The 12,401-nt window shown below is 35.7% G+C and overlaps 1 long non-coding RNA gene across 1 annotated transcript in view; it reads left to right on the plus strand.

The window, feature by feature from the left end:
• The first annotated feature begins 2,405 nt into the window (after positions 1 to 2,405).
• LOC116588216 overlaps positions 2,406 to 12,401 on the plus strand; it is a 38,122-nt gene continuing 28,126 nt past the window's right edge. The window contains exon 1 of the long non-coding RNA XR_004284847.1: positions 2,406 to 2,489. This is a non-coding gene — a long non-coding RNA (uncharacterized LOC116588216). The remainder of the gene's footprint in view (positions 2,490 to 12,401) is intronic.

Consider the following 12,401-nt stretch of genomic DNA (forward strand, 5'->3'; position numbering starts at 1 on the left):
TGTATAGATACACTGGAATATTAGTCATAAAAAGAATGAATCCTTGCCATTTGCAACAACATGGTTGGACCTAGAGCATAATAATACTAAGTGAAACAAGTTAGAGAAAGACAAATACCATATGCTCTCACTCACATGTGGTAGTTAAGAAACAAAACAAACAAAGAAAAAAGAGACAAACCAAAAAGCAGACTCACAGAGAACAAACTGATGGTTACCAGAGATGTACGTGGGGGGATGGGTGAAACAGGTGAAGGGGATTAAGAATACACTTAGCATGATTAACATTGAGTAGTGTATAGAATTGTTGAATCAGTATGCTGTAGACCTAAAACTAATATAACATTGCTTATACTAGCATTAAAATTAAGAAAATAAATAAATAAATAATTTAAGACGTTAAACTTATAAAAAAGCTCCCCACAAAGAAAAATTCAGATACAAATAACTTCCAGGTGAATTCTGCATTTCCTCCAAACACTTAGGAGGAAATCTTACAGGAAGGAACTCAAAGAAGTGGGAAAACTTTCAACTCATTTTATGAGCTGATCTTTAATCTGAAACCAAAATCAAAGAAATTACAGAAAAATAAAAACTATAGGTCACTATCATATGTGACCCTAGATGCACAATTCTAAACAAAATTTAGCAAATGTAATACAACCATATATAAAAAGACTCTAAATAATGATTCACTGGGATTTATTTCTAGACTGAAATTTGTTTAATATTTGAAAAGCAATCAAAGTAATTCATCATAACAAAACTATAAAGGGGAAAAATGTGATGATTTCATGCAGAAAAGCTTTTTAAAAAATCTAACATCCATTTGAAATAAAAATTCTCAAGAAGCTAGAAACATACAGACGTCCTCCCCATGGCAAGGGACAGCTATGAAAACCAACAGCTGGGGCTCTGTGTGGCTTTGTTGATGAAGTGCCTGTCTCTTGATTTCTGCTCAGGTCATGGTCTCAGGGTTGTGAGATTGAGCTCTGCAGTGCTGGGCTCCATGCTTAGCATGTAGCCTGTTTAGGATTCTCTCTCTACATCTCCCTCTGGCCCTCCTTTGTGTCTCTCTCTATATGTTTAAAAAAAAAAAAAAGATCAAAAGAAAGAAACAAAAAAACCTTTAACAGCTATTATTATATTTAATGGTGAAGGACTAAGTGCTATCACCTTTAACATCAGGACAAGACAAGGATTTCTGCTTTCCTCATCTCCTTGCAGCACTGTGTTAAAATTTCTAACCAGTAAAATAAAGCAAAAATTAAGATGTGAAACACATACAGTTTGGAAGGCAAAATTAAAATATTTTTTAGGATAATAAGATTATCTATGTAGAACATTCTGTCAAATCTAAAAAGGCTCTTAAAACTAATTAATAATGGAACACCATTATAAGAACAAAACCTATTTTTTTAAAAAAATGGGCAAAGTATTCGAAGATGTGTTGCCATAGGAGACTTAGGGGTGGCAAATAGGTACATGAAAAAATGGAACACACTTTGTCATTTGGGAAATGTTAATTAAACCAAAACAATATGCCACTACATTCTTATTAGAATGGCTAAATTTACAAAGCCTGTCATACCAATTGTTGGTAAGTATGTGCAGGTATTGGAACTCTCATACAATGTTAGTGGGGATATGCATTGGTATAATCACTTTGGAAAACATTTTATCATTTCTTAAGAATACACAGCTACTATATGAACCAGTTATTTCATTCTTTGATATTTGCCGGAGTAATGAAAGTGTATGTCTACAAAGACCTGTACATGAATATTTATAAAAGCTTAAGTTGAAATAGACAAAAAGACAAATCAAAACCCAAACCTAAATGTCCACACTTGAAATGGAAAGCTACTATATAAAATACAACTCAAGCAACATCACAGTTAAACCCCAAAATAATTATGATAAATGAAAGAAGTAACACAAAAATGGGTACTTTATATGATTCCAGTTGCATAAACTCTAGAAAATGCAAACTAACCTATAGTGACAGCATATCATCATTGCCTGAGAATGGATTGGGGGCAATGAGGAAGAGCATGTGGGAAGGATTGTAAATAAACCAAGTGACTATTTTAGAGTAATGGGTATGCTCATTATCTTTGTTATGGTGATAATTTTATAAGTGTTCACATATGTCAAAATTTATCAAATTGTACACTTTTAATATACAGAGTACATTTTATGTTGGTGACACCTCAGTCAAGTTGCTAAAACAAAAAAATACTGAAAATATGTAACTAGGAATAAAATTTAGAAAAAAAAGTAAGAGCAACAAATGAACACAAAGTAAAGTTTGCAGACTGAAAGAATTAATAAATTTTGAAGTAGGAGCTAGTGCCCATCAATATCATCTTTATTCTTATTCCTTGCTATTCTCAGAACTTGGTCTTGTCATTCATGCATTAAAGATATTGGTATATAATTTTTCTCCATCATAAATCCTGCCACCGTGGATGTCTTGAAGACAATTGGTAAGCAATTCTTTCACAATTATATAGAATAATTAGGCATAATAAATATACATATTTGTATAATTTATGTTTGGTTTATAAAACTTCACTTAATATGTTATATATTTAATAATATATATTTAATAGTAAAATATTACACTATATATCTTACTCTAATTTATATACCTAAAGGAAGAAACATTAGGCAAAGTATATGCCTTGCTTAGGGTGAAGCATATGGAAATTAAGTCATTGACATTTTAGGTGTAATCTTATCTAATTGTAGTTAAGTACTTACTGGTTCTTGAATAAATGTGAGAACCCAACACTATGGCACTGGGAAGGAATGGGAGATAGAATCCTCTATCTACAGATAGAATTCTGTATTTTGAGGGTGGGATCTTAACTGTTCCAAAACTTCACTTTGGTACAGAAGTGTGAGTGTTTAGAAAAATATTTTCAAGTGTCAATGATGAATTCCTAAGATATTTGATAAAATGTAAAATATGGCTAAGCTGTTTTAGAAAAAAAAAATTAGTGGTATTATTTGGTGAGGAGAATGATAGAACATAATAGAGTGGAAGACCTAAATGTTGGTTGGTAAAGGTGGTTGTGGGCTAATCAAAAAGAGTTATAAGAGGAGGGAACAGGGAATTAAATAGGCTCTGAATTAGAAATCCTGGTTTTGTCATGGAAAAGGAATTTACACTATTAACACTACTGAAAAAAAATGTTTTGTTTTTGTTATACTCCTTCTTGTAGCTCTGTAAACTTTCTGGTTTTTTTTTATTATTATTTATTGTGAATATGATGTAACTTGTAATTCATTTAATTTAATTTTAAAAGTAAGTTATCTTGGGAGCAAGGTGACTAAATTACTTATTAAGGTCCTATAGCAACTCTGCCATGGAATCTAGCCAGTCCATATGTCCTCAGACATAGACTTTTCTCTCCTAGGGTGGTCTTTATTTTTAGAAACACAGAACTAACTACATTACAGGGCATCAGTTTTCTTGAAGTTCATTTTCTTTATTTTTAACTGAAAAATGTATGCTTCCATTTTTCAGGAAAATATTTTTCTAACAACAATGTAAGTGTGAAATTTACACATAAAAATGTATGTGTACATGCGCTCACACACTTACACACATATAAGTTTATACTTTTCACAGACGTTACTACAGAAGTGTAGCCAAAGAATAGACAGTAAATTTTATAGGATTGTCATTCATTTCCAAGGTCTTATTTACAATAGGATATCCATTTTGCTTACTCTTTGCAGACAGTAGGCTTCCTTTATTATCTAAAACTTTTATGAAAAGACATACACCAGCGCTTTTCACTACATTGCAACATGTATAGTCAATGGTTCAGAACAATGGAATCTCAAATAAAATACGATATAGCATTTCCTTTCAAGACGAATAAACAGTACACCAGGGATAATTTAAGATGGTGGAGTGAAACTTTATAAATACCTATTCAGTTTGACAATTACAGTAGTCTCCCAAAGTATATGAATGTGTGTGTGTGTGTGTGTGTGTGTGTGTGTGTGCATATATATTGTCTGTGTTTATGTGCGTATATATATACGCACATATACACAGGTATATATGTGTATATATTATATATATATCATAGAAAGAGGCAAGTCTGTATTCTGATTGCACATAGCTAAACAAGCAGAGACATGTATTTGTGATACACATACACATGATTTAAGACGTAGAAACATATTAGTTGTCTGTTAAGCCACACATGATCAGAATAGGAATTTGCCTTCCTTCCTTGATGAGTTCCTGATGCTTCGCTCCACACAAGTTGCTAAAATACACAGGATACTAATAATGATATTTTATTGCTTCTTTTCATTTCTTTTAAACTCTTTCCATAATTAAAGTTTTTTTTTTCTTTTCTTAAGTTTCCAAATCAAATAGGAAATGTAACCCTACTATTTATTGCTCGAAAGATCACTGGATTCTACCAGCCATCGTGCAGGCCTTCAAATTTCTTTTTATTTTCAATAAATATACTATATATGTTGAAAATCATTTATATTAGAAAACACATGCTTAAAACTTTATTTTCTCTGTAGTTGCATTTTCTTTTTGAAAATAGCCTCATTTACAAAAGGAATAGCAGGCTCATTCCAGAAAATTGAAACTCTTCTAAGGGTTGATTTAGGCATGAGGGTCTCAGGACAGCCTTGCCAAACTTTTCTTAGACTGTAGGAATGCATAGTGGTCTAGGATGTTTCCACATAGCCTTCTTTCTTTCTTCACTCAAAATCAAATATGCTGTATATAATATATACTATACAAATGCTATGTACAGATACTACTTGTTTTGGTATTACTTGTATGTATGTGTGTACACATATTGTCACAGAAAATAGGCAGTGAGCTGGTGGTCTCATTCATAGGTTGGGGCATGGATAATTACTGGGGAAAAAATGGCACCTCAGTGTCAAAGACTTCGTGGGAAATAACCTAGGAGAATGTCCTGGTACAGAGAGTGGTTTTTTGTAATAGGTGTGATGATACAGGAATTTGAAAATTATGGATAGAATTATGCCTACAACAGAGTTGGGTATTTACTGCTATTGTACTGATTTCGTGCAGAAGAATGCCCAGAAACTTGGGGATGGTGACATTCAGTTAAAGGCTAAGTTAGAGGGCTCTCTGATAGCTTATAAAGTGGCCTTCATCTTCTGAAATATATTGCTGAGATCCTAATTGCTAGAGTCACAGCGTTTCAGAGACATCTGAATGCTCATCCAAGGCCAAGTTACTTGAAGTCAGGCCCTGGTAGGAAAAACCCAGAATCCTGGAAAAAAAAAAAAAAAATATATATATATATATATACACACACACACACACACACACATTTATATACACACGTGTGTGTGTGTGTATGTGTGTGTGTGTGTGTGTGTGTGTATAAAATATAATATAAAAGGGACTGGAAATATATAAAAGGATATCCCTGAAGATGTTGAGTTTTTAACTTCCCCCAAACTTTATAAATTGTACAAGGGACCACCTTCTATAATAATAGCTCTTACTTTTACATTTTTACTTTTACTTCTATATGGTAGAAGAACTTGCAGAAACCACTCCCACACAAGGCAACATATATCCCTTTCAGGAGCTTCCCTTCCTTGATTCTCCTGGCTGCCAAGCTAAAAATTAAGGTAAAATTCCACCATAATCTATCTGGAAACTTGCTTGGCTGGTAGAGGAAAGAGACCACATTTCTAAATAATTGCAAGAACTTGTTGATTACTGGCATGAATGAGAGTAGTATTCATGGATTTGATTTTAACAATGCTAGATTGAGCGAGCCATATATTTTATTTCATGAGATGATTATATTGCAAGTGTCCATCTTTTCAGCAACACAATAGGACTTTATTTCTTTAGATGATCAAGCCACCCTTTTTTGGCAAGTTGTCTATATTGATTCCCTTTTTCCCTAGAAATTCCCTACATTTGTTCTGACAGGATGAGAAACCTATTCTAGGTATGAATTTTCCTTTCCTGCCTGCAAATCCTTGGGGCTTGCAGAATGCCTGAATATGGTATGGACAGAAGACATGGTATGGACAGAAGACATACTTTATGGTGAAGGAGGTATTGGAGTGGGCCTATGACCATGGAATTTGTTATTGTAACACATACCATACCATGTTCCTAGAACACTAGAATGACCTTTTAAAAGTGAAACTGAAACTGTAATATCTGAAAAGATGGGGTACCATCCTTCAGGATATGGTGCACTTATTAGATCAGAGAATCATTTTGCACCGCATTTCTAGTTAAAGGGATACATGATCCCAGCAACTAAAAGATGGAAACTAGAGTACTTCTTTTACCATAACTCCTAATGACTGATGTGGGAGTTTTGTACCTTCTATCTGTCAGCTTTGGGCTCTGTAGAGTGAGCTCTGTGGACTGTTGAGTCCCCTATGCACGAGCTTACCAGGGGACACAGCAACAGTCCCACTAAACTACAAGTTTGGTATCCTTGTGCCCAGTGACAGATAACCAAGGTCAATAGTCACCCTCCTGGCAGATGTAATTAACACTGAACAGCATAAGGATATTGTCCGGATTTTGTTGTTGTTGTTGTTCTCTTGGTTGTTGTTATTGTTTTTGTTGTTTAGGGATGCTTTTATACAAAGGGAACAAGGGAAAATATGTGTTAAACAGAAGATTTACTTGAGCACGTCCTAGTATTCCTTTGCCCCATTATACATGTGAATTGTCCTGTGCAGGACTGAGAAGGGTACAACTACCAAGGACAGGAATACCTTGGTAATGAAGGTTATCACCTGGTATATAACCAGAACTTACTCAGGTGATCACTAAGGCTAGGGGAATTTAGCATGGAGATAGTGGAAAACAACATGAGTACCAGTTACAAGCCAGAAATCAACAGCAGAAATGAGAGATGTAGTTTATCACAATAAGCTTCCTTTCAGAAAGAAGGGCACAAGAGAACCATGAAGGAGTTGATCCTTAATCTTTGTGAAGAAACAGACCTCTAGCAAAGCTTCTGAACATGGAATCCATTGCCACATTTGCACCAAAGTCATGTTTCCCGTGGGTTGTTGAAAGCCATTGTCTGAACACAGCAATATATTAATATTAAAGTAGACACAATCGTTGGATGACTGAGACTGTTTTGCATTCTCTTTGAGAGCCTAACTAAATCTTCTTTAAAATTCATGCCAGTCTAGGACACTTCTACCAGCCATCCCTCCCTCTCTCCTTCTCTTGGATCAGACTTGCATTATCTGGCAGCACTCCCACTCTTACACAGATCCATCCCCATTTCTCTCACAAGCAATTGCTTAATATAGTCATTGCACATTGAATTCCTTCTTACGTTTGCTTCTTGGAGGAACCAGAGTAACACAAGTTGCAAATTATAACTCCAAAAATGGCTTTGGTCTCATTCATAAGATCAGTTCTATCTGATATCATAATTACTTCTTTCCAGTGTTATTAGCCTATCAAAGTAAATACTTTAAGACTTCATATTAGAGTGATACATTTTTAATTGAGGCTACTGAAATCCAGAAAGTTTAAGTGATTTGACTAAAACCACACAGTTAGGAATTTACTCATCTGAATCCTATTGATTTTCTTATTAGTTGCCTCAAAAAACTTATTTTTTGTATACATTTGTATTTTTTGTACGTTTTTGCATACATTTGTACTTTTTGTATTTATCAACCACCATCAGGAAGTGGACACAAAGAAATTCAGTGTATCAAGCACTGATAGAGAATAGGACATTTCTCAGAAATATTTTCCATTTTCAGTTCTTTTACTCCTTAGTAATCCTTGTTTTACAGCATTTTGTGTCTGCCAACCAACAAAGAATATCTCCATGATATGAGGATTATAAGTCTATGGACCTATATTTAAGACACAAAGTTGCACAACAGCTGAAATCTTGAACAGTCCTAAAGCCACTGACCTGAGCTAAGATACTAACATTGATGATACCATGTTGTCTTAGAACTCTCACCAGGTAAGTGTGGCATTTCTTTGCCTCCAAACTTCAAAAGAAGAGAAAAATAAAATAAAAGTTAGGGCCATAGGAAAAGTGGGTATGCATTCCATCTTGGGGTAGAGAGTCTTGATTATGCCTATTGATCTGATATAATTTTTAAGAGCACTGATTTCACTCTCAGAGATGACTTAGTTTTGATGATGAAGTACATGATCACCAAAATATTAGAGTAATGTAATTTGTATACTAATGTCTCAGTCATATTGCTGCTAAAAATAATACTCCCATCTGAAACTGCCTATCCAATGCCAAGGCATCTGCTTAGGAAAATGAAAAAAAAAATGTACCATGTGCAAAGATGGCCATTCTTTGGACCAGGCTGAACATCTGATACACAGGTATGTCATAGAGACCTGTCAGTGATCCTAAAAAAGAACCCTACCCACTAGGCATTTAACCAATAAACTAAGCCAATTAATCTGGACATGAAATTATAACGGAAATTGGTGAGAAGAGAACAGAGGCAAGAAAACAGGATATAAAGATACCTTATAGGACTTGAGATAATAACATAAAGGTGTCTCATATTCCAAATGACTCTGTTCCAACCTAAGTGAATCTTTATAGTAATATCTCCCATTTCTTACTAATATCTGAATGAGTTTGCAGATGCTGAACCCAAAAGTTCTTATCAACACAGCAAACCACAATTAGATTTCCTTCTTTTACATCCTCTACTATCCATTGTTCTTTAACATCTCATACCACCCTCATCTCACCCCCCTGCCTTAGATGATTTACTTTCCAGGACACTCCTCACTTTTAATACAAATGAACCATTCTGTGTGTCCAAGAGGACACCTCTATCTCTAATCTAGGCCACTGCTATTTTTAGCCCAAAGAATTATGTTGCTCATATCTGATTAACTAAAAATTAACTAGGTTTTTAGGCATTTTTCCTCTACTCTGAGTTCTTAAATATACATACTACACATTTCCCCCATGTCCAACAAAGAAAAATAAACAATAAAAAAACTGTAATTGGAAAATTCTCCAGCTGTTCAGAAAAGGGAAAAACTACTAGGCAAACAACATAGCATTTTGTAGAATCAAGATTTGATTTTGACTTTTAGTTCTCCCACTTGCCACTGTGCTTGACCTTTAGAAGTTTTAACCATTCTCTGCCTGTTATTCTTTATCTGTACAATGGTATTTACAACAGTATCTGCCTCCTTGGGATATTTGTGAAAATTAAATGTGATCACGTATAATGCACAGGCATTAAAATTATGCAATAATGGGGTACCTGGGTGGCTCAGTGGGTTAACCCTCTGCCTTCAGCTCAGGTCCTCGGATCGAGCCCTGCATTGGGCTCTCTGCTCGGTGGGTAGCCTGCTTCCCCCTCTCCCTCTGCTTGCCTCAATGCCTACTTGTGATCCCTCTCTCTGTGTCAAATAAATAAGTAAAATATTTTTTAAAAAATGCAATACTCCTTTCTTTTCTGCAAAATGAGGACAACATTGCAGTCTAAAACTCAGTTATTTTTAATACTTAATGAAAATCTTTTTCAGCAAGAAACTTAAAATTTTTTATTTAAATTGGTCCGTACAATATTCTGTGCTTACCTGAATTCTTAAACACAGAATACAGACCATGATTTAACCTATTTTTGGTTGCTTATTTACCAATACAAGTAGTTATTGTACTAGTTAGAATTCAGTGATGACTCAACACTTGACTTTCAGCTCTGACAGCAGGAGGTATAGGTCTCTTTAAAGGCTGCCAAGGAGACACTCTGACTATCACACTTTGTTTTAAATTAATGATTGATTTCCCCAAGCCTGTCATTTTCCCTGCTTTAAGTATTAACAATATTTAGCAGTAGTCACAAATCCCTACTGCTTATAATTACTATTTCTTCACGATTTCTAAAAGGCCAGAGACATTGCACAAGCAAGTACATCTTATATGTACTGTATACCTGTATCCCATCTTTTTTCACTACAGGTTAAAATCTTAGCAGTCACACTTCTAAGGTCTATCAGTACTTCACTGACCACCAGTGATTGTGTTTGCATTGCTTGCTGTCCAATAGATGACTGAGCTCCAGAATCTCATCCTATGTGCCTGCTTCTTAGAACCACACCTGGTCTGGAGGTGTCTTCGGGCTTAAAATGAATTTCTTGTAGGCAACATATAGATGGGTTTTGTTTTTTTATCCATTCTGATACCCTGTGTCTTTTGATTGGGGCGTTTAGCCCATTAACATTCAGGGTAATTATTGAGAGATATGAATTTAGTGCCATTGTATTGTCTGTAAGGTGACTGTTACTGTATATTGTCTCTGTTCCTTTCTGATCTACCTCTTGTAGGCTCTCTCTTTGCTTAGAAGACCCCTTTCAATATTTCCTGTAGAGCTGGTTTGGTATTTGCAAATTCTTTCAGTTTTTGTTTGTCCTGGAAGCTTTTAATCTCTCCTTCTATTTTCAATGAGAGCCTAGCTGGATATAGTATTCTTGGCTGCATGTTTTTCTTGTTTAGTGCTCTGAAAATATCATGCCAGCTCTTTCTGGCCTGCCAGGTCTCTGTGGATAAGTCAGCTGCCAATCTAATATTCTTACCATTGTATGTTACAGACTTCTTTTCCCGGGCTGCTTTCAGGATTTTCTCTTTGTCACTGAGGCTTGTAAATTTTACTATTAGGTGACGGGGTGTGGACCTATTCTTACTGATTTTGAGGGGCGTTCTCTGAACCTCCTGCATTTTGATGCTCGTTCCCTTTGCCATATTGGGGAAATTCTCCCCAATAATTCTCTCCAGTATACCTTCTGCTCCCCTCTCTCTTTCTTCTTCTTCTGGAATCCCAATTATTCTAATGTTGTTTCATCTTATGGTGTCACTTATCTCTCGAATTCTCCCCTCGTGGTCCAATAGCTGTTTGTACCTCTTTTGCTCAGCTTCTTTATTCTCTGTCATTTGGTCTTCTGTATCGCTACCTAAAGCAATTTACACATTTAATGCAATTCCTTTCAAAGTACCATCCATATTTTTCAAAGAAATGGAACAAATAATTCTAAAATTTATATGGAACCAGAAAAGACCTCGAATAGCCAAAGGGATATTGAAAAAGAAAGCCAAAGTTGGTGGCATCACAATTCCGGACTTCAAGCTCTATTACAAAGCTGTCATCATCAAGACAGCATGGTACTGGCACAAAAACAGACACATAGATCAATGGAACAGAATAGAGATCCCAGAAATAGACCCACAACTCTATGGTAAACTAATTAACATCAAAGCAGGAAAGAATGTTCAATGGAAAAAAGACAGCCTCTTCAATAAATGGTGTTGGGAAAATTGGACAGCCACATGCAGAAAAATGAAATTGGACCATTTCCTTACACCACACACAAAAATAGACTCCAAATGGATGAAGGACCTCAATGTGCGAAAGGAATCCATCAAAATCCTTGAGGAGAACACAGGCAGCAACCTCTTCGACCTCAGCCACAGCAACATCTTCCTAGGAACATCGCAAAGGCAAGGGAAGCAAGGGCAAAAATAAACTCTTGGGATTTCATCAAGATCAAAAGCTTTTGCACAGCAAAAGAAACAGTCAACAAAATCAAAAGACAACTGACAGAATGGGAGAAGATATTTGCAAACAACATATCATATAAAGGACTAGTGTCCAAAATCTATAAAGAACTTAGCAAACTCAACACCCAAAGAACAAATAATCCAATCAAGAAATGGGCAGAGGACATGAACAGACATTTCTGCAAAGAAGACATCCAGATGGCCAACAGACACATGAAAAAGTGCTCCATATCACTCAGCATCAGGGAAATACAAATCAAAACCACAATGAGATATCACCTCACACCAGTCAGAATGGCTAAAATCAACAAGTCAGGAAATGACAGATGCTGGCGAGGATGCGGAGGAAGGGGAACTCTCCTACACTGTTGGTGGGAATGCAAGCTGGTGCAACCACTCTGGAAAACAGCATGGAGGTTCCTCAAAATGTTGAAAATAGAACTGCCCTATGACCCAGCAATTGCACTACTGGGTATTTACCCTAAAGATACAAACGTAGTGATCCGAAGGGGCACGTGCACCCGAATGTTTATAGCAGCAATGTCCACAATAGCCAAACTATGGAAAGAACCTAGATGTCCATCAACAGATGAGTGGATCAAGAAGATGTGGTATATATACACAATGGAATACTATGCAGCCATCAAAAGAAATGAAATCTTGCCATTTGCGACAACATGGATGGAACTAGAGGGTATCATGCTAAGTGAAATAAGTCAATTGGAGAAAGACAACTATCATATGATCTCCCTGATATGAGGAAGTGGTGATGGAACATGGGGGCTTAAGTGGGTAGGAGAAGAATCAATG

The sequence above is a fragment of the Mustela erminea genome, chromosome 4 (assembly GCF_009829155.1).
Source record: "Mustela erminea isolate mMusErm1 chromosome 4, mMusErm1.Pri, whole genome shotgun sequence".
NCBI classification, from domain to species: Eukaryota; Metazoa; Chordata; class Mammalia; order Carnivora; family Mustelidae; genus Mustela; species Mustela erminea.